The sequence below is a fragment of the Canis lupus genome, chromosome 8 (genome assembly GCF_011100685.1).
Source record: "Canis lupus familiaris isolate Mischka breed German Shepherd chromosome 8, alternate assembly UU_Cfam_GSD_1.0, whole genome shotgun sequence".
NCBI lineage: Eukaryota > Metazoa > Chordata > Mammalia > Carnivora > Canidae > Canis > Canis lupus.
In genome coordinates this window covers 35,625,077-35,648,769 of record NC_049229.1, presented here as the reverse complement: position 1 = coordinate 35,648,769, position 23,693 = coordinate 35,625,077, and the positions used below count along the sequence as shown (strand labels likewise).

Genomic DNA, 23,693 nt, shown 5'->3' with positions numbered 1-23,693 from the left:
TCAACTGCCAAAGTGCAAAGCAATTATATATACACACAACAAAGCTTGTTATATATAACAAAATCAACCTATTGTGATCTACTGTTCTATCAACTTAGCAGTAATCACGTGTATCATTATTATTATATTCTATGACCATTAGGTATAAATAGTAAAGGAGATTCGAGGGTCTAGGAACAGCCATGTGGACAAGCAGGAAAGCTGAGCTATCTAATCCTTTCCCAATAATCAAAAGCTAAAAATTCTGGTCTGAAATGGGCCCATACAACACAGAGAGACAGCTGGTTAAAATTTAGGTTGACCTTTACTTGAGTAATAGCCTAGGAATGTAGAGACATGGGATCAAAGTCATCAAATAAGTCACAACTGAACTCAAACCAATCTAAAAGAAGGACAGAATTAAATTTAATGGAGGTAAAATGGTGAGGGGAAATATGGGTAGGTAAAAGTACCTAGATAAATCAGGATGCAGTTATGAGACTAAGGGATTGATGATGCTAGTGATGCTAAGCTCTGAGAAGAAGTTGGGAGAAAAAGGGTAAGAAAAACTCCTTAGGAAGGTAATAGTTTCCCAGTAACCTTTTCCCCCTTCTTTTCCTACCAGGGCCAAACTAATACACAAGAGAGAAGTTTGGCTGATTGGTGTGATCAAACAATCTCCTGCCTACTCCTCTGTCCCCCAGTACAATTCCACTAATGAAGGTAAATAATGAAAACTAGCCATCATTCTTTATGAGAGTAAAATCTAATCTTTATGATTAGATTACCAGATATCAAGTTGGTATACATTATTATGATAAGAGTGAGTGCTTTGACTGGACAAAGGATAACATAATGATGATATCTTAAGAGCAGACAATATTTAAGAATAATTCTAAATCATTCATTCATTCTCAACAACCCTCTAAATTGGGTAATAATATATCTTCAATTTATAGATGAATCTTAGTAAGACAAAAGAACTTGGCCAAGGTTACTCAACTGGTAAGTTTAGAGGAATCAGGACTCTAATTCAAGTACCATTTACTACTAAGACAACGGTCTTGATCATGGATATACAAAAGAATTATTTGTGGACTTTTCGAAAAATTATAATTAACAAATCAGAATTTCCAGGATAGGGTTGGAACCTAGGCATCTATGCATCTGTAGAAAAGATTAGATGGGATGCCCAGATAGGTAAATGGCTAGATGATGACTGAGCCATCATGAAGTTAAGTCATATGCTGAAGGTCAAAAGCAATTTGCCTCATCTCTGTACCTCAATACCTTTAGCTAGGCTAAAGGAGAGGAGAGAGATACACTTAAGATGCTTGATATCTACTAATATAGCATTCCTTATCTGTACAAAGAACATACTTATACTTACCTCTGAATGTTGCTTCAAGGTTTAAATGAGGTAGGCAAAAATAAGGCACTCAGCAAACTAATTATTACTACATTCCTACACACATAGTCACATCTGGATTCTGATATTACCTAATAGGGAACTTATTATTTTCTTTTGCAGAAAAGTCCAGTAGCTATTTTCCAGATATATATATATAAAACTATCAAATAAATAATTCTTTGAAGATAAACAGGGTAAAATTCCTAAAAACAAAACCCAAACTTTCAAAAAATGTATTAGAAATGTAAATACGTAACAAACCAAGTCAACCATCTGATAAAATTTTAGGTACAGATCCAGAGCAAATATAAAAATCTACATACATCAAGGACAAATTAATAATTTTGTGGTTGGACTTTCACAAAGTGAAAATAGACAATTCAGAAATCTTACCTCCTGGGATTCTGAGTAATTTGTAGAATCCAAGTGAAGCAGCCAACAATAGCTACATAAATATAGCAGATGGTTATGCAAATACAACACTTACCAGAAACTACTTACTTATAAATACTATGTTTACATAGTCATCTTCCAGAAGTGGACTACTAATTATATAGTCAAATTATTAAGTTGGCATATATCTATAAATAGTAAATCCAAGGAGATTCAATTTGCCCATGAAAGCTTAAGCTAGTTTCTAAGAGAAATTCTAGAGTCGCTTCGTCTTAAATCTACTCTGAGCACATGCTGGATGGATCTCACCACAACACTAGCTTATCAGTTGATCTGAACTTTTCAAAACAAAGTACTATGACAATCACAAGACTGAATTCATCTTTGATATAATCAGAAAATTTAGTGAACACTTTTTGTCTTTGAAAACCAAACTAACTCCTAAATTGAAAAATTCTAAGGTTGGGCCAGGAAGTCATTCATTAAAGTTCATCCACTGGTTTTTATTAAGCAAAATTGATCCCATAATCATAGCAAAAAATCTTAAACCTTGTCATTTGGTTTAATCTGCTCAAATATCCTGCCCCCTCCCCCCGCCCGCCCCATAAAAGCTCTATATAGTCAACTGTTAAGATCCTTAAGTAACATATTAGCCCCAAAACAAGAATCATTCAAGTAACAGTTTGAGCAGTCTCTTAGCAAAAAAACTGAGGAGTAAAACCATACAAGGTCTTTCTCTGTTTACCTATGGGGACACAGTCTAATACAGAACCCCTCCAGGCTCCCTAAACAGAGAACAAAATAGACATATGTAAACAATGTAGAGAAATTATATTCTAAAGACTAGGGGGAATTAAGAGGGGGATAAAAAACTATATATGAGAGACTAGGAGCTCCTTGGGGAAAGAGGGAAAAAAATGGAACTAGCAATATAGGTGGCAGTGTACATAATATGGCAAAATTCAAGTCATGTGCAGTAGGCTGTGGGATATAAACTCTTTACTACTACCAAATGTTTATTCTACACTGCCCACTAATGCTTATATATGAACAGACTTGGTCTTTATGTGACTCCTTCTTCTCTAGCTACCCATCTGCCTTTCCCTTCCCTTTGTGATTCAACTTCTTAAAAATAAGTGTTGATGCTCCACATTATTGCCCGGCCATTCCACCAAATGAGCTCCTCCAAATTGCTTAATCCAATGAACATTTTTAGTCCTGATTTCACTGACTCTTACAACAGCATTCGATACTCCCTCTTCCAACTTCCCACTGGCTTTTCAAGATGTTACACACACTCCACTTTCCTCCTGCCCTTAGCTTTTCCATTCTTGTTCCTTTTGCAGGCCCATCTTCATCTTCTAAGCCATTAATATTGACATTCAAGGCTTAGACCTAAGCCCTTTTCTCACTTTATGCTGGCATCTGAACTATTATTCATGTGTATGAAGGAAAGGGAACCAGATGATATTTTAAGATACACAAGGATCAAAGTATACACTCATACTTTTTAAATGAGAAATCCAGCCAAGCAAATATCTACTCACTGTGTTTTAAAACTATGTTCATCTCTATGATGTGTCATTAGTTTCTCTTAAATAACCTGCTTCTTAAAAATCATCTAAAAAAAACAAAACCCCACATATAAAGTAAAAAGAAGTTGCAAAATTGCCTACTTATCCAATTTACTACTAAGGAGACACCCATTTTATGTCTATAAATGGAAATAGCTTTTATAAGATTAAACTTAAAAGTTATAGATGCATCCAATATGTGACTTTAGACAAATCCTTTAGCTTAATTTCTAACTCTGTCATTGATAAACAACCTTGATTAACCATTTTCAGAACAATTACCTTGTTCTGAGAAATGTTGAAGTGAGAAGCCTAAAATTCTAAGAATACCTAGGTAAATGGCATTAGTAAATACTATTTCAGTCTAAAATCATGCTGATGAATTCCATTAAAAATTTTTTATTCCCGATACTAAAATAAAGATTGTGAGATAAAATTATTTTACAACAGAAAAATCAACCTACAGAGAATGAAAAAAGAAAAAAACAGCTACCAACTAGGACTACAAACTGGTAGCCTGAATTTGATCTTCACATATATTGTTAGCCCCTGCCCCTGAACATGTGTTCTCCAGAGTTCCTACTGCTCCTCCTTATTGACCACATGGCATGTGAGCTTGCATCATTTGATAAAGAGGACAATGCTTGTGACTGTAACAGCATTCAATCCATAAGGATTTACTCTAATCTGATTTTTCATGAAGTGGCTACCTCATCTCAGAGAAGCAAAACAGAATGATACTTGTAATTAGCTGAATAATGGCTTCAAAGGTACCAGGTCTCAATCCCATAAATGTTACCTCATTTGGAAAGAGTCTTTGCAGGCATGATTACTAAGAAACTTGGAATAGGGAGATTATTTTGGATTATACTGAAGCCCCTAAATGCAATCAGAAGTGTCCGTATAAAGAGGCAACGCAAGAATTGTCACAGAGGAGAAATGATGTGAAGAGATTTGAAGATGCTGGCCTTGAAGATTACAAGAGATATATGGCTACAATCCAAGGAATGCTGCATTCTTCCCTAAGGCCTCCAGAGTGAACACATTCCTGCCAACACTTTTGGAATGGTGCCCTCTAGAATGGTAGGTAAGAGAATAAATATGTATGACAATAAGAAACTGGAGTATAAAAGTATTAATAGGGCTAAGGAAAGAAATTTAAGAGATAAAAATTATTGTAATATTTTAAATGGCATGTAGAACAATAATGAGCAAAGAACCTATAGAAAACAATCTGCAAGGGGTAAAATTCAAAGTAAGAGAAAACTCACCCTGTATGCAGTTAAGAATAAAGAGATAGAAGTAGGTTAAGGATACAAACAATGCAGATCCAACAATTTACTTAGTACACTGTAAAAAGAACATCAAATAATGGAGAAGAAATAAAACTTCAGAGAAAAAAGAAATTAATCCTAAACTGAGGGAAAATTTGAATTGATGATTGAAAGTGTTCATCAAGTAGTAATTTTAATAGAAAATAACCAACACCAAGTATAGTTTGATAATAAATTTTAAGAATACAAGAACTCAAATGAAACAGTCCAAAAAAATAAAAAATAAAAACAAAAATAAAATCAGGTTGGGCTCAAACTTTTGTCACAATATGCAATAATGAAGTAATGCCTAAAAATGTTGAGAGTAAAGGAGGATAGTCCCAGAATTCCACACCCAGCAAAGGTGGCATTTATATGTGAAGATAACAGAAAAGTTATTATCAACTATGCCAGCACTAAAAAAGTATCATTCAGGGGCGCCTGGGTGGCTTAGTCAGTTGAATGGCCAACTTTTGATGTTGGCTCAGGTCATGATCTCAGAGTCCTGGGATGGAGCTCCACATCAGGTTCCATGCTGAGGGGAGAAATCTGCTGTGGATTCTCTCTCCTTCTCCCTCTGTCTCTGCCCCTGTGTGTGCATGCAAGTGTGCACAAATTCACTCTCTCTCAAATAAAGTCTTTAAAAGCCTATTTAAAGAAAGATTAATGCTATCAAGAGATTAATCAAAACCAGAAATACAATAAATGGAGATGTCATAGGATATATAGGACTTTGGGATGGGCAGAATACACTTAAGCAAGTACAGCTGACCCCTGAAAAACATGGGTCTGATCAGCACAGGTCCACTTACTTATACGTCACTTTTTTTTTTAAATAAATGCAATACATTACTATAAATGTATTTTCCCTTCGTTATGATTTTCTTAACATTTTTTCTCTAATTTTAATATTAAGAATATAGTATATAGGGGCATCTGGATGGCTCAGTGGTTGAGTGTGTCTGCCTTTGGCTCAGTTCGTGATCTGGGGGTCCTGGGATCAATTCCTGCATCAGGCTCCCCGCAGGGAGCTTGCTCCTCCCTGTGCCTATGTCTCTGCCTTTCTCTTTGTGTCTCTCGTGAATAAGTAATTATGGTGCTCCTAATCTCCATAGTGTCCAATGGTCAACTGTGTAACAAAAGTCAAGGGTTGTGACTTTAACTTCAGAGAAAGAAAAGCATAAGGAATAAGTCAATAAATAAGACTTTTTTAAAAAAATTGAGGAGCGTGTACTCTAAAATTTTAACTTATGAATTTTATGAGCTAAATATTTTTATGTCAGATAATTCAAAACTCAAAAATACTATGTGCTAAAATTAAGACTATATTTTCTGTTCAAATATGCTTAAATATTGATTAAAAAGCACGCATTTAACTTGACTGAATATTGGAAAGCAAAAGCTTTAAAGTTTCTTAACATACTCCCACCCATCCTATCCCAGGTACCCCTCCCCTCATAAAAAAGAAAAAGAAAAAGAAAACAAATGACACAGACCATATTATCTGACTTTAACAATAACGGTAGATGTTAAACGGTAGATGTTGGTAACAATAAAGAAAGAAGAAAACTTCAAACATCTGGAAATTACTTTCCAGCTTCTAATCAACCTTGCATTGAGTTTGCATATTTTTACAATTACAGAATATTTAGAAACAATAATGATAAGTAAAGCCTTTTATCAGATTTTGTAAGATATGACCAAACCTTACTCAGGAAAATTCATTTTCTTAGTAAAAAAGTGATAATCAGTATACTAAATCTCAACTGAAAAAGTAAAAAGAACAACCACTTGCATACACACAGACCTAAGGAAAGAAATACATTAAGGAATATATCAAGAAAAATTAAGGTAAACATGATATCATGAGAGAAAAATGAGTAAAAGAGATAAAACATTAGGTAGTCTGAGAAAAACTATTATTCAAAATTAGAACTCAAACAAGCTATACTTGCCTCAGACATAGGTGCTTTGTTTTGTTTTTATAAAACACATTGTACAATTCTTTGCTAATAAAATTGAAAACGTGGAGGAAATAGACAATGTTCTGGAAAAACAAATTACCAAATTTTTTTCAAGCAGTAACAAAACAGAGACCAGTAACTCTGGAAATAAATGAGAAAGTTACCAAAGAACTAACCTTCAAAAGAACTCTAGAGCTCATGAAAAACAAAATAAAAAAAGCAGAACCACCATTCCAGGTTAAAGAAAACCACAGAGATATGACAATAAAGTGTAATGTGCAATTGTGCACTGGCTTATATATATTTGTGTGTGCAAAAAGAATATGCACAAAGGGAAAAAAGAAAATTTATAAAACAAATGTGGCAAAAAAATTAGTCATTCAGGTAAATACGAAAGTTCACTCTACCTTTCTTCAAATTTTCTGTAAATTTAAATTGTTTTCAAAATATAGTTATGAGGGACGCCTAGGTGGCTTGGCAGTTGAGTGTCTGCCTTCGGCTCAGGGCATGATCCTGGAGTTCTAGGGTGGAGTCCCACATTGGGCTCCCTGTGGGGAGCCTGCTTCTCCCTCTGCCTATGTCTCTGCCTTCTATGTCTCTCATGAATAAATAAGTAAAATCTTTAAAAAAAATAAAGTTATGAAAAATAAGTGTATCAGACAATTTCACAACCAAGATCTTGCAAGCCTTAAAAAACATAATACTGCCCCAATTACCTAAATTACCTAGAGAAAAAAGCTTCCCAGTTCATTTTTCAAACTTACCATAATCCTGATTAAAAAATGGCAAAGACAGTACCAAAAAATAAAACTATAGTCCAAAAATATTTAGATACAAAAACTCCAAAGTAAAATACAAGCATATAGAACAAATCACCAAGTAGAGCTCATCTTAAGAATTTAACTATGAGCCAACATTTAGCAACCTATTAATGTCATCTTTTTTAAAAAGTTCAAAGAGAAAAAAACTACATGATCATCTCTTCATCTGATAAAATTTATTCCATAATACGGTACTATATATTTCAAGCCAAAGAGGAAGCATAGTGATTAGAACAATTCCCAGAAAAGAAGCAAACACAAGGATACCTGCTACTCTTACCCTAATACTTAGGGAGGTCTAGAAATAGAGATCAATATGGTTAAGATTTTTTAAAAAGGCATAAAATTATGAGAAGAGATCAAATTGCTATTTGCAGATAATAACTGTGTGATGGGAAACTCAAAATCTAAAACATTATTAAGAAAAAAGGTTCAGTATGGTTATCTGACTACATACAGAAAGCTGTTAATAATAACCACTTAGAAAATAAAAAGATGCCAATAAAAGTATACCTAAATAAATAACCAAAGAAATATTCAGGACTTTTAAGAAGAGAGCCTCAGAATAAAAGACACTCCTCTTTCTGAGACAAGAAGACTCAATATTGCAAAGATGGCTATCCTCCCTTTATTAATCAATAAATCCAGTATAACCACAACTGGGCCTTTTTGTTCCCAGACCTTGATGAAATGATCCCAAAATTTATATGAAAGAATAAATGTTTGAGAATAGCCAAACATTCTAAAAAACATTAGCATTCTCCATTTCTAATATTAAAGTAATTTCAAATTATAGTATTTAAGAGGGACTACCGTTACAGGATTTATCAATATAATAGAATTGAGACTCTGGAAAGACAACTGTGAGAACAAAAATTCAATAAATGGTGTTAAAACAACTGGCCTATTTCAATCCTTCCCTCCCTATCACACATCTTAAAAAAATTACCAGGTAATTAAAGATTTAATTTTGAAGTACTATAATAAAACCATACAAATACATCTAGGTAAATATTTCTATAACCTTATGGTAGGAAAGGAATTTCTAAGTGTAACATTTTTTTTGGCATTGGGCAAAAAAAGACTCTAAAGGAACAAAACGCAATTCCATAGGAATAAGACTTCTACACTATAAAACCAAACTCATAAGCTTAAAAGGCAAATATCTGTAAATAAGTATTTGCAAGATGTATGGTAAAGTTAATATTCCTAAAATAGACAGAAGTCTCTTAATAAGACAATAAAATGAGCACTTTAAAGGAAAAGAAACAAAGAACAGGCACTTCAATTTATAAAATAATACAAATGGACAATAAATACATGGAGTAATAACCAATCTCAGTAGCCAGTAAATGCAAATTTATTTTTTATTATCAAAAATTATAATGTCCAGTATTGGCTAAGGAGTAAAATAAAATATGCTTCTCATAGGTAGAAGAGTAAACTGCCACCTTTCTAAAGGACATGTACCACACACATTGATTTTAAATATTGACGTCCACTTAAATGGTTTTTATATTCACACTCTGAAGTGCCCTTCTATTCCAAAAGTACTTTAAAACAAAAGGACTAGGGACGCGGGGTGGTTCAGCGGTTGAGTGTCTGCCTTTGGCTCAGGGCGTGATCCCGGGTCCAGGGATCGAGTCCACGTAGGGCTCCCTGCAAGGAGCCTGCTTATCCCTCTGCCTATGTTTCTGCCTCTCTCTCTCGCTCTCATGAATAAATAAATAAATCTTTAAGAAGATCAAGCCACCTGCTAAAGATAAACTCTTGTAATACAAAGCTTTTTGTGAAGCTGAAACCATGTGCCTCCCGGGTTCAACTAACAGAGATGGACAAGAGTCTACATCCTATATGAGTAGTAACAGAGATTAAAAATGCCTGGTGCAAGGCTGGGATAGTACTCAAGCTCCCTGAAACTCATGCCTGGGGTTGAAGGGCTCTGTTGCCTATAAAAGGAGCTGAAAAAAAACTACTAACCATAACCTGGAGCTATAGTTGAGATGAAGTTAGGTGCCCAGTGAGTAGAAGTATAGCTCTTCTTTTAGTCTGTCTTTTCTTGGAGAGAGAAGCCTGATTCTGATGTTATCAAGAATCAGAAACCACACCTCCAATATAAGACATGGTTTCAGACTAGGCACCCCAGGGCCAAGATGTTGGCACATGCAAAAACACTGGATAAGAAGGGTGAAAACAAAGAAAACAAAACAAAAAACTTCCATTTGATATGAGAACACAAAACCAAACTCCAAAACACATGAGGAAAAAAAACTATGATAGACAGCCAACAGCATCAACAATTGTAGGAATTCAAACTAGAAGGAAAAATAACAATCTGAAAATAACTTAAAATGTGTGTTTAGGATCCTTCCAAAGTTAAAAAAAAAACAAAACAATAGACATGAAGAGGAAAAAATTTTAAACATGAGAAATCAAACCAGAATAGGTGGCTATTAGAGAGAGAGAACCTGAAAAGGAGAAAAATATTCATTGAGGAATAAAAATAACTCTAGCTTTATAAAGTCAAGGAGTTAAGTTTGTAAATTGAAAAATGATACTTAGGAAATGCCTAGAAAATAACACAGAAATTAAAGAGGAATACTGGTAAAACAATATTCAAAAATAAAGGGGCGCCTGACTGGCTAAGTGGGTAGAGCATGCAACTCTTGATCTCAGGGTTGTATGTTCAAATCCCATGCTGGGCATTGAGATTACCTAAAAATATAATCTTCAGAAAAAAAGGACAATATAAAGGTCAAAGAATTTTCTAGAATTGAAGAAAGATATGCATATTTAGATCCACAATGTATTTCAAAGAGTACCTCCATATAGCCCAACATACACATACCTAGGCACATGGGATTGTGTTCAGGGCTGTCAAGTACAGGGGAACAAATACTAATATGCCACACTCAAAAAACAGGGCTCTGTCCTGCATATATTTTACATATATTAACATAATCATTGCTACAACCCCTATTATATTACAGATACTATCTCCTTATCTCTGTTTAGAACTCGCGCAAAGTCGCACAGTAAATAGTAGTGACAGAATAGAGAAAAGTAATCATTTAAAAAACTGCTATAAAGAGAAGAATTACATACAAAGGCCTAACAACTAGGTAGAAATCAGACTTCTCAGAGATCCAAGTTTCATAATACAATGAATTATCTTGAGGGTACTAATAGGAAGGGAGTGGGGGGAACCTACTAACCAAGAATTCTTTATTTGCTAAAAAAGGAAAGTAATGTATAAAACATACTTTCAGGGAAAGATTACTAAAGATATACATCTTAGCAAAAGGAAAGGTAAATTCAGGAGTGAGGTACAACAGGTAAGGACAGTAGAATACTTGGCTGATTAAATTAGGTATTAAATATAAAAAAGAAAACTTTTTTCATGCTACCAAAAGAGGAAATAAAATCGTAGTTATACGGATGTTGAAGGAATGTTATTTTTAATAAAATATGAGCTCAAAGAAAAAAATCACAAAATATACAAGGAAACAGGTTGCCAGGAGGAGTTAACATAACAAATATAAGATATAAAATAACTACGTGTGAAATGTTTAACAAGATTTCACACACCAAAAAAAAATAGGAAAATGAGAAGATATTATTTAAAAATTCACCAGGAAAATTGGGAAAGAATTAAATACCACTTTTGGAAATTAAGAATTAAAAATCATTGATACTAAAATTTCAAAGGATGACAAGAGATTAGAAACAAATGCAATAAATTTAGTTCACTGAATTGAAGAAATAAAAAAAAATATATATGTTCACTTCAAAAAACCTACAGCCAAAGGATAAGGAGAAAAAAATAAAATTCTCCAACAATATTAAGTAGCATATATAGTCCACAAAAGTAGCCCTAAGAAATTTTTTGGACTTTGTATAGTGCCCCTGAAAGCCCAGGAACTATTAACTAATCTCTCTGTTGATGTCAACTCCCTAGAACATGGCTATGGTAGTAGCACAATTCTTTATATTCTAAGTCAACATTTATTCTACTGAGAGAATCAGAAAACACCAGGAAAATAACGGTACCTTACTCCGTAAGGCACAGCTTAATCTCATTTAACTAATGCTCTTCTGGTATCTCATTTTCTTTTTTAAAATTTTACTTATTTATTCATGAGAGACACAGGAGAGGCGGAGACATAGGCTGAAGTTGAGAAGCAGGCTCCCTGCTCCCTCCCTCAATACCAGGACCTGAGCCAAAGGTAGAAAGAAGCTCAACCACTGAGCCATCCAGGTGCCCTCATTTTCTTAATTAATATACCTAAATCATAGCAATCTTTAAATTTGTACATCTTTACTTTAGAGGTACAAGTTTCCTATAGGGCCCATTAGCTTACAGCTCATAGGGCTAAGAATATTTATCATTAGTTCTCATCCAGAAGTGCTTTTTACTTTGGGTTGCTCAGTAGGTCTTCAGCCTTCCCTAAAGTTATGAAGATTTGTATAGAGCTCTTTTGAGTAGAAAGACTTGTTATACACATATAAAAATTACACACATACTTTGAAAACTTGGGTTCCAAAACTAAAAACATTCATTTAAATCAGATAACAGGGCAGCCCCAGTGGCGCAGCGGTTTAGCATCGCCTGCAGCCCGGGGCGTGATCCTGGAGACCCTGGATCGAGTCCCACATCAGGCTCCCTGCGTGGAGCCTGCTTCTCCCTCTGCCTGTGTGTCTGCCTCTCTCTGTCTCTATAAATAAATAAATAAATAAATAAATAAATAAATCTCTTAACTCCTAAATAAATAAAAAGCCCACCAAACCCAGGTTTGGGGGTGAAAAAAAAAATAAATCAGATAAATTTTATATGCTAAATAATGAATCTCATTGTTATAAAAAAAAATTAAGTATTTTCATCACCTGCTCCTCTAGAAAGTTGCACACAAAATATTGTAGGCAATATTCTGATAAGGACCTGATTACGAGGTTTTAAACATATCATCCAAGGTGTAAAATAGAAGTACAAACAGTTCCCATTAGTTTGTACTCCCCTTCTCCCAAATTTTGAGTTTGCTTATTACAGGATTTTGCTACTTTATTGCTATATGTATGACTGCAGCTCTTTGGAGGCACTTTTACTGATTGTACCTAAAATCCCACTAACAATTCTAATCCAACCAGAAGGCCCTTGATCAATTCAAATTAGATTTTCTTTCGAAGGGCAGCCCCCGTGGTCCACCGGTTTAGCACCGCCTCCAGCCCAGGGCATGATCCTGGAGACCCAGGATCGAGTCCCACATCAGGCTCCCTGCATGGAGCCTGCTTCTCTCTCTGCCTGTGTCTCTGCCTATCTCTCTCTCTCTCTGTCTCTCATGAATAAATAAATAAATAAAATCTTAAAAAAAAAAAAAGATTTTCTTTCGTGCTAATTCTAGATCCCTGAAGTAGTCCATTGAGTATGGAGGCACTCAGAATAGGATTTTACCCCTTCAATTTGAAAACCCTCAGGGGACAGTGCCATTCAATTCTCTGTGGGATTTCTCCAAAGTATCCCAAGGTGATAATGGTTTCCCATGCTACACTGGTTCAAACCTGAACATCTTCAAATAACCCAAAAAAAATAACACATGACTATAGTTCAGCTTCAAAATTCCTATACAGAGTTCTGGAAAGAAAGTATGTCAAGGGTACTAAACCTTATCAAAATGTGGGATTTCATTTGTGCTTCATTGACATGATAACTAAAACTAAAAGTTCAGAAGGGAAAATTTTTTAAAATCATTATCTTCTACTGCATGACATTTTTGCCTTTTCTTTCTTCCCTCTAGGTCTTATTCTCTCCTAGGCAATCTCCAAGTTTTATTCTTCTGTTCACAAATTCAGTATCCTGGGGCGCCTGGTGGCTCAGTCGGTTGAGTGTCTGCCCTCGGCTCGGGTCATGATCTCAGGGTCCTGGATCAAGCCCCATGTCGGGCTCCCTACTCAACAGGGAGTCTGTTTCTCCCTCTGCCTCTGTCCCTCCCATTCCCCCTGCTTATGATCTCTCTCAGATAAATAGATGAAATCTTAAAAACAAAAACAAATTCAGTCTCCTTGCCAATTTTATACCATTTCTATTCCTGTTCTCATCAGTAGAACGGTGTCCCTGCCCAGACTGATCAATTTCGTCTTCTATTTTCCTGTTCTTGCCTTTAATTCTAATTCTTGGATTTAGGGGAATAAGAAGGTAGATAGAGTTCGGGCAAGTCAGCTGCAAGGGGAAACATTTCTGTGAACTGCAAGCCTGAGTTTGAAAGACAGAAGAGAAATGTCTACTCCACCAATACTTTAGGGAAAGCTGAAGAACTACTGAGCAACCCACAGTAAAAAGCACTTCTGGATGAGGACTAATGATATATAGTCTTTGAAATTTTAATACTAATGAAGAGCCTAATTGTCGGTTTAAATTTGGATACAGGGATCCCTGGGTGGCGCAGAGGTTTGGCGCCTGCCTTTGGCCCAGGGCGCGATCCTGGAGACCCGGGATCGAATCCCACATCAGGCTCCCAGTGCATGGAGCCTGCTTCTCCCTCTGCCTGTGTCTCTGCCTCTCTCTCTCTCTCTCTGTGACTATCATAAATAAATAAAAAAAAAAAATTAAATTTGGATACAGTCTCCCAATTACTGAATTATTTTTCCTGGTCAGAGGAGGAGGAAACAACCATTATTTAAGCTACAAAAGGAAGCTACATTATTCATCACTGGTTATCTCACAAGATATACAAGCTGTTTATAAAGGCCAGAAATTAACTGATTAAAAAGTTATCTGGATTCCATTTATATGAAATATCAAAAAAAAAGTACAGAGACAGAGAGTAGATGAGTGGTTGATACTGGCTGGGGGAGAGAAGAATGTGGAGTGACTGCTAATGAGTACAAAGTTTCTTTGGGGGTGATGTAAATGTTCTAAAATTAAATTGTGGTTAATGGTTGCACAATTTTGTGAATACACTAAAAACTACTGACTGCTAACTTTAAATGGGTAAATTTTATGCTATGTGAGTTATATCTCAGTAAAGTCATTTAAAAAGATTGCTTTTTAATAGTTTTATTAAAACTATTAATAGTTTTATTAAAAAATAAAGATTGCATTTAATAGTTTTATAGTTTTCTGTATCTATATTTTATTTTGCATAAAAAGATTTTAAAAATGACTGGAGTATATGAAGCAACATGGAAAATACGATATTAAATTTTTTTCAAAAATTACTGAAAACTTCCTCAGTTCAACATTTCATCTTATAGCTTCAGCTAAATATTGACTTCACTTTTTGAATTAAATACTTTTTCCAAAAAATCAAATTTCATCCAAATGAATTAAAATGCAAGAGTGTCACTGAGTTAAATATCTAAATTTAAATGCCCTGAATTAACCTTAAAAGTGAAATTTCAAAAAGCAAACCATAAGTAACCAAACCAACCAAAATAAGTCAGATACAACTCTTCTATGCTAAATAGTATTTCCATTAAGTCCATAACACGTCATTTTTTTTCCTACCAAAAATCATTAAAAAATAATCAGTCTTTGCTGAATTAGGTAAAAATTTACAACTACCGAAACCATAGTTGCCTGGTGTAGGTATTAGCAGGGGTCTCAATTTCACATGGTACGTGTAGACAGAGCTTGCCACTTTTGAGGTTTCCTTCATATTTCACAATTTTTTAATATATCAATATCTTCTAGACATGTACTGTAATATGAATTACATACTCCATGAGGTAGTCATAAGTTTCAACAAAGGTATGTGCCTGCACAATTTTAAAAATAAACTTTAGAAGTACATAATTACCTGAAAAATATCTAAGCTTAATTTAGTTGGTGGGTTCTAGGGACTATAAAAATTAGATACTGACCTATTTCCACTAACAACTAAAGTATGAGCAAAACATTGAAAAGATGTGGAAAGCATATTTAGTTTTCAAAGTTTTCTAAGAATGTTCAATAGTATTCACAATCTCAATTTGCCTCACCTGTTAACTATTTCCAGTTTCTCAGTTTTGAAACTTGACTACAGAAGTGGATTCAATTTCCAGTTTGCTAATTTTTTAATCCTTGTATATTTGAGGATTCAGACTGAGACTGACCTAGAAAATAATAACTGCCTCCCTTAGCCAATCCATTCTTTTTTCTTTTGCCTAAACAAACAAAACCCCCTGTGTGACAGAACACTTATAAATGTATGATAGTAACCTGAAAGAAGGGGAAAATAAAAGTTATTATATATTTAAGATGACAAATGGTTTATTCACAAACTATGCAGCAATTTTAAGTATTTTACACATGAAATGTCACTGCTAGAAGAACCAAAATGTATTTGCCTCTAAGAGAAAGACTTCTGTCCATAAAATCTAACATTTTGAAGAAAAGATTCATTCACTGAGTCCACAAGTTTTGATGAGATGCTTTGTGTGTATTGAAAAGTGTTGGGGGAACGCCTGGATGGCTCAGTGGTTGAGCATCTGCCTTTGGCCCATGGTATAATACTGAGGTCCTGGGATCCCACATCAGCCTCCCCACACAGAGCCTGCTTCTCCCTCTGCCTAGGTCTCTGTGCCTGTGTCTCTCATGAATGAATAAATAATAGAATAGAATAGAATAGAATAGAATAGAATAGAATAGAGAAAAGAAAAAGAAAAAGGTGTTGGGGAAGTAAGAGGAAAAAAATTTTAAGTGAAAATTCCATCTTTCTAATAGCTTAAAAATATATCTAACTACCTCCTATACTTGATTAGCCACAGCTCAAATGACATGACCTAAAATGAATTTCTCAATTCCCTGCCGCTTCTCCTAACCAGTTCTCTGTCTCAGGAAATAGATCTACCATTAGTCACAAGCTCACAGAATACTGTATTTCACCCTCATCATAGTATATAAGACCCTGTGAATTCTCTCATTTTAGATTTTAAGATTCATGAAGGAAGGGATCATGTCTTTTCTAGTCATAATACTTTATAAATAGTGAGACACTTGTTTAATATGTAGGACAAAGGAATGATAGCCATCATCATGACTTCTCTCTTGTCAACAGACTTAGGAATTCTTTTCTCCCCAGGAAAATGTATTCCCATAGAAGAGGACCCGAAAACAAACTGTATATTACCATTTCCATTTTCTTATTCTACAGAATGCATAGTTCTAATTTTTAAAATCTCAAAGAAATGTAATTATTTCTAATAAGAAAATACTGGTTTCTAAAGCAAATGTGCAACTCGTCAATTAAAAACTTGATTTGGGATCCCTGGGTGGCGCAGCGGTTTGGCGCCTGCCTCTGGCCCAGGGCGCGATCCTGGAGACCCGGGATCGAATCCCACATCAGGCTCCCGGTGCATGGAGTGCATGGAGCCTGCTTCTCCCTCTGCCTGTGTCTCTGCCTCTCTCTCTCTCTCTGTGACTATCATAAATAAATAAAAAAAAAAAAAATTAAAAAAAAAAGAAAAACTTGATTTTCAGATCGTGTTCATTCATGATTTTTAAGTTTCCTGACATCATTGACACTCTCATTACTAAAAATGCCCCATAAAATATATTGGAGGGGACAAAAGAGAAAGATGTAGTTCTGATGAGAGGTAGAGCCTATACATTCTCTTTCCCTGAGCTATTTATTTATTTATCTGCTCATTCAATTAGTGGTCACGAATGGGTAAGTTTTTTTAAAAAGTGTTTTCTAAAAAAATAAAAAATAAAAAAAAAAATAAAAAGTGTTTTCTATATGAGAAGTAAAATATAAGGTAATTTAGACACAAAAGAATAATTTCTGAGAGCTAGGAAACCCACTTTCAATGTATTTTAGACAAGAACATCTTTAACTTAGTCTGGGAGTTTTATTGTATATAAAATGAATTAATCCCATATGCATGTAAGGAGCTCCTTATTCTACTGGCTGTAGCAAACTAGTACAAGATCACACTAGATGGTTGACTAGTTGAAGTACTTACTTGCTTATACTATCAGGAAGCATTTACACAGAGAAAAATGAAGATGACAGAATATGGAGTAATAAAGGGGTTAAGCCGAGGGCGGACAAAACAAAAATTGCCACATCTAAGATCAGCCCCTAATATCCAAAACAGCCTTATAAGAAGACTCTCAGCCAGGGTAATAATCTACTGCTTTATAGAAAGTGAAAATTTTATTTACCAACTATTTACATTCTGAAGCATGATGGAATACTGCAGAGATATTTTTCTAAAGCTTGGTAAGTTTTGCAATGGTCTGCAAAACAAAACCCACAAAAACACTATATAGGCACTCCTTGCTTATCCTTATCATTAATATTTTCATTTCTGAACTTTGATAACAAAGGTAAGTAAGCAAGCTGCATCTCCTATAGACATAATACCAAGTTAGATGCAATTTTCTACCATTCATGCTAAAAAAAAAAAAAAGTGCTAAAAAAAACCCCAAGGCATTTGTTCAAAATCAGTAATGAATTACATTCTTAGAAATAGCACAATAATTCTTGAATACATATTCTCTAAATAAAAGAATTAAGCTACATACAGCATGATTCAAAACAAAGTAACACCAACACCACCACCACCAACCCATTTATCTACATCTTTGCCTGAATGGTCATGTCACAGATGAATTAAAAGAACTAGCCTAGGGGCACCTGGGTGGCTCAGTGGTTGAGCGTCTACCTTTGGCTCAGGTTATGATCCTGGGGTCCTGGGATCAAGTCCCACATCAGTCTTCCAACAGGGAGCCTGCTTCTCCCTCTGCCTAGGTCTCTGCCTCTCTCTCTCTCTCATGAATAAATAAATAAAATATTTTAAAAATAAATAAAAGAACTAGCCTAAATTTAAAATGGATTATATGAGACCTATGCTCTCACAGTTTGCTATACTTCTGGCTCACGTTCAATTTTCTTTGTCAAGTGTTTATCAGAAAATAAGCAAGTAGACTACAAAGATTAAACAATCATATATTGAGTATCTATTAAAGTGAATAAAACCTGGTCCCTGCTTTCAAGGAATTTATTTTTAATAAATCTTAATACTGAAATACTCCATTTATGGTATAACTTCTTTTTTTTTTTTAATTTGTATTTATTTAAGAAAGACTGAAAGCAAGAGAGATCACAGAGAGAGGGGGAGGGAGAAGACACCGCTGAGTAAGGAGCCCAATGTGGGGCTCCATCTCAGGACCCTGAGATCATGACCTGAGCCAAAGATAGATGTTTGACCAACTGTGCCTCCCAGGTGCCCCTATTGTGTATCTTCTATTGTAAGCTTAATTAGGTAGCTTGTGTTTAAGACCATCTCCTTAAATTTACTAAGAATTTAATTTGAATAAAGGACTGATGAAATCATTTGTCAGTGGGTTGCAAAGTAATGAATAAGCCATAAGGCAAAGCTGTGTATGGCTTGTGGTACTAGTTGTATTATGCTTATATCTTATATTTTTCTTGTCTTACAAAATTTAATAGCTCCGTGAAAAGTTCTAAAAGGGAACTGACATAACATAGGATACCACACTTTTCAAATTTAGTGTATACTTTCACCTCAATCCCGATTCACTCACTGGATACAATGGAACTGTAGTCTTACCCTCATAACCAAGGATTTTCTAAACCATCACAACTGCCAACAGTTTTTTAGCAGGAGCAATAAAACTGCAGTGACCCATATATATATTAACTATGAAAAGTCCAAGGACATGTTTAACTTCTATTACTAGCTGTGAAACTTTGAAAAGGTAACTTAACCTTTGTCTCAATTTCCTCATCTGTTAAGATACAAGTAATAATAGTACCTATCTCATATACAGATAGGAAGATTTAATGATATAGTAATTAAAATTTTTCTATGATAATGCCTGGCATACTGCTCAATAATGTCAGCTATCATTATTAGTAGCTCATGTTAAGGCTAGAAAACCTTAAAAGGGCCACAAAGAATCAAATTATTCTGGTCTCATTAGTATCATACTCCAATAAATGGGCCTAAGCAACCACAGACTGCCTATATAAAATTATCCATTTAAAAATTCAATAAAGGAAATTTTACTATGCATTTTCCAAATACTGGAAATAGTTTAACAGTTTTGATATGGTTTATTTACTTATTTTTAAAGATTTCATTTATTTATTCATGAGAGACACACACGGGGGGGTTGGGGGGGGGGGGGCAGAGATACAGGCAGAGGGAGAAGCAGGCTCCATGCAGGGAGCCCAATGGGGGACTCAATCCCAGGACTCCAGAATCATGCCCTGAGCCAAAGGCAGGCCCTAAATTACCGTTGAGCCACCCAGGGATCCCCTGGTATGGTTTAAAATTTAGCTTAAATGTTTATGAAAACAGACCACTCATCTATTAGGTATTTGCTTTGGTTCAAATTCAATCAATTATCTCCCTTCTTTAACTAATACATCATCTAATTACTGTGATTCCACAGCTCTCATTTAAAAGGTTGCCTAGTGCAAGTATCTGTAAAGGTATGTAAAGGTATATATGCATAGTATCGTGCATCTGGAAAGAAATGCATAATTATGAATGTCCTGTTAACCCTCAAAGCAAAAACACTGGAAGTTAAAATGAAACCTTTAGGTCTAGAATCAATCAACCTAATTTTCTATACCAACATAAGAACTCTGTCGCATTTCTGATTTGTATAATCTTCACACTTAAATATCCAGGTTCAGCCAAAATAATATATAGGAAAAATAGTCAGTCGTATCTGCTACCTGAAAGCTCTTAACTTTTCCATCACCTCCTACAGCAATCATTTCTATTGTCAGGCAGATTTTGCTTAATATTTACAAAATATCTGAATATCTACTATCCACAAGCCACTGTGGTAAGCTTTGGGGATAATAAAAAGTTCTTGTATGTTCCCCTTCAAAATTTTATGATTACATTGAACACAGTTATAATTAGAACACAAATACCTAGCAATAAAGTATACAACTAAAGCCATGCTAATAGTACAGTGAGATACTGCTACAGAAGTACAGAGAAATGAGAGATCAAACACTGATCAGAGAATGCTTTGTAGAAGAAATATTAGAAATGAGCTCTGATAAAGAGGAAAGCAAAAGCTAGAAAGGGAAGGGCAAGAATTTCAAGCTACCAATTAGCATTAGCATCGATCCACTGAGATAAAAGTACAGGGTGTGTTCCAGAGATGGCAAATGTACTGGTTTGGTTGAAATAGATCAGCCCTAGGGCGCCTGGGTGGCTCAGATGGTTAAGCATCTGACTTCTGATTTTGGCTCAGGTAATGATCTCATGGGTCATGAGATCAAGTCCCACATCTGGCTCCCCACTCAGTGGGGAGTCTGCTTGAGATTCTTTCCCTCTGCCCCTCCCCCACTCACTCCCCTCATACTCAATCTCTCTCCAAAATAAATAAATCTTAAGGAAAAAAAAAAAAAAGAAATAGATCAGTCCTGAGGTTCAATTATGTAAAGTGTCAAATGCCCAGCAAATTCTAAATTTTATCCTAGAGAAAAAAGGGATTCCCGAAGTATACTGAGAAGAGAAATAATACGATATAAACAGTACTTAAGGAGTTTGTGATGGTTTATAGAATGGAGGAGAGAGAGACAGCACAAAATGAAAGGGGGAAAGACCAACTGGAGTGCCAAAAACCATGGTGTGGGTATGAAGTGATAAGACCTGCACTATTCTAACAGTTTTTCAACCTTAAATAACACAGGACCCACTACAAAGCCTTAATACCCTTTATTTATTTTTTTTAAAGATTTTATTTATTTATTCATGAGAGACACACAGAGAGAGACAGAGATATAAGCAGAGGGGGAGGCGATGCAGGACTCAATCCTAGGACCCTGGGATCACAACCTGCGTCAAAGGCAAATAAATGCTCAACCAGTGAGCCACGCAGATGCCCTGGCCTTTATACCTTTTATATAAAGACTCCCTATTGTTGGTTTTTTTTTTTTTTTTACAAGAACTAGAGTTAGTTAGAATTTATTTTCTTACTCTCTTGTATTTTTTCCATAGCAGTATCTTTTTGCTCATTTCTAATCATAAACTGTACCTTCTCTTCAAAATACCCACCCTTTCTTCACTTACTGATCATTCTAGTCTGAACATTCACCTTTGCTTTATTACTTACTCTTTATCCTCTATTTAATCATCTATTCCCACCCAACCATTAACTCAAACCCATGACCTCTTCAGCTTCATATAGTCAAATACATCTACTCATACTCAACTTTCTCTTCAATTACCTCTTAACATTTAACTTTTATATGTAAATTCTATATGCCTACAACTTTTATAACTTCTTCTAAAGTCTCTACTCAATCTCTCATAGTAAGGTTTCCAGGATCACTACTAAAACCGTACTCAAAGACTCACACTCAGTAAGTCTCTATTCCTCTATCTCGAGATTTCACAAACTCAATAGCAGCTACTATTTATTTAGTACTTTCTTCATGGTAGAAAACATCAAGTATTTTAAACAATCATCTCGCTTAATCTTCAAGAATACCTTATGAGAAAGGCTCTCCCATAAGACACATAATACTGAGGCTAGGAGAAATTGAGGAACTTGCTCCAAGTCACCCCATCAGGAAATTTTACTACCAACTCCTCTCTAAAGCCTTTAATGTGGCTCTATGTATGACTGTAAGTACTTAGAAACAGTTCCCTTAGTCCTTCATTAAGGATATCAACCATTTGAGAATTTCATATTGATTCTATTCCTCAATCTAAACAATGATAGTTGAAGACATAAAACTGTTTCGCTCTGTTGACTCCTGAAACTTAGGAAATGAGAAAATGAACTTCTTAAATCTTTTCCAAATGTTTCAGAAGAGACTCCTGTATTGGAAGACTTTATTCATAAGTTTATAAGGTATCATTTAATTTGAGGAATTCGAATCATAGTGTTAACATTGTTAACATTCAGCTTTTCAGGTTTTGATTCCTAGGAAAAAGACGGCTCATCTAGCTGGGAAAAATTCACTTAGGAATATTTTGAAAATAGTTTTATATCTACACAGTTCTGATCCTGGCATGTTACTTAGATTCTATGAGTACATATTTCTTCATTTGTAAAACAGAAATAACATCATATAATTTACAGGGTTGTGGGGAAAATTAAAGCCTGACAAATGGTTAATAAACTATAGCTTTTATTATTCACTTTATTCTGTATCAAAAGTAGTCTGTTCTCACAGGATTTTAATTCAAATCATATCAGCTACAAAACCCTAACAATCTAGATCCTAAATATGAATACTACATAAACTTTGTCCATGGATTCCATATAAACATACTAGGAATTATAAAAACTCAATCTCCCTCTTTTATCACACATTTATTCAAGGAATGTTTAAAACATCTCTAATTTCATAAACACAGTATCAGTAGTCTACTTTATTAATACACATTAAACATCTAGTACTTTTCCCTCTGTTTCTTAAAAAAATTCTAAAGCCTGTTACATTTTAGATAAAGGTATATAAAGCTCACCTCTCTTAATCGTTTCCTTTCTCTATCCTCCTACCTGCCTCAGCAAAAGAAAAGCTAGGTAAAGAGATTATCTAGGTAGTACATAGACAGCAAGGGCATGCAAAGGTCAAAATCATCAAGGAATATATTTTGGAGACTCAATAAAATATAAAATTGTTACTCATGTAACATGAAATACATTAGACATTAGAAAGAGCAAAAGAAAAATATAATCAACCTTTTGATTTTGATATAATTTAACCCAAGCTTCTTTCATATAAGGGTTGTTAATAATCTCTTAAGATAGAAATTCAGAGAATTTCTTGGCTAATAAATGCGATAATAAATGAAGAAACTGAATTTTAAAAATTTGTTACCAACATTATTTGAGATGAAAGAACACATTCTGGCATAAGTTACTACCTAAGGTATAGGAAGATACAAACTTTTACCTAGTTGCCTCACACCTTCCCCTCACCCAAGGTCCACATATTTCACAGAGCCACACCTTGTTTTATCTTCTTGCTTAACTCTTATAGGACTCCGTTTGAGCCGATTTTCTTACATGGCTGCTTCCCTTCTCTGATCTAAGGATGGAAAGTAATCAGTACTACTCAAGAGTCAGGTGCCTAGGCAAGAGTTAGGTAATCACTTGGGGGAAGGAGGCGAATCGTCAAAATATCACCCTATAATTAATTATATCTACATGATCACAGACTTACAGCTTAAGAAATTAATGCAGCTCTCATAGGTGAGCATTTCAGGGACAACAAGCTCCCTGTGGACATATGTACGTCACTCTTCAGTTT

At 34.8% G+C, this 23,693-nt stretch overlaps 1 protein-coding gene and 1 long non-coding RNA gene across 6 annotated transcripts in view; one reads left to right on the top strand and one right to left on the bottom strand.

The window, feature by feature from the left end:
- PPM1A (protein phosphatase, Mg2+/Mn2+ dependent 1A) overlaps window positions 1-23,693 on the bottom strand; it is a 48,140-nt gene that overhangs the window by 17,609 nt on the left and 6,838 nt on the right. Inside the window, exon 1 of one of the 4 annotated variants that reach the window (XM_038544862.1) lies at window positions 1,784-1,835. The exons of the other annotated variants lie outside the window; for them this stretch is intronic. The gene's annotated coding sequence lies outside the window, so the exon portion shown is untranslated. Of the gene's footprint in view, window positions 1-1,783; window positions 1,836-23,693 lie in introns of those variants that run through there. 4 annotated transcript variants of the gene reach the window in all.
- LOC111097062 overlaps window positions 1-23,693 on the top strand; it is a 52,826-nt gene that overhangs the window by 23,014 nt on the left and 6,119 nt on the right. Inside the window, exons 4-5 of one of the 2 annotated variants that reach the window (XR_005363350.1) lie at window positions 605-702; window positions 13,248-13,382. This is a non-coding gene — a long non-coding RNA (uncharacterized LOC111097062). Of the gene's footprint in view, window positions 1-604; window positions 703-13,247; window positions 13,383-23,693 lie in introns of those variants that run through there. The other variant, XR_005363351.1, reaches the window with a different exon arrangement.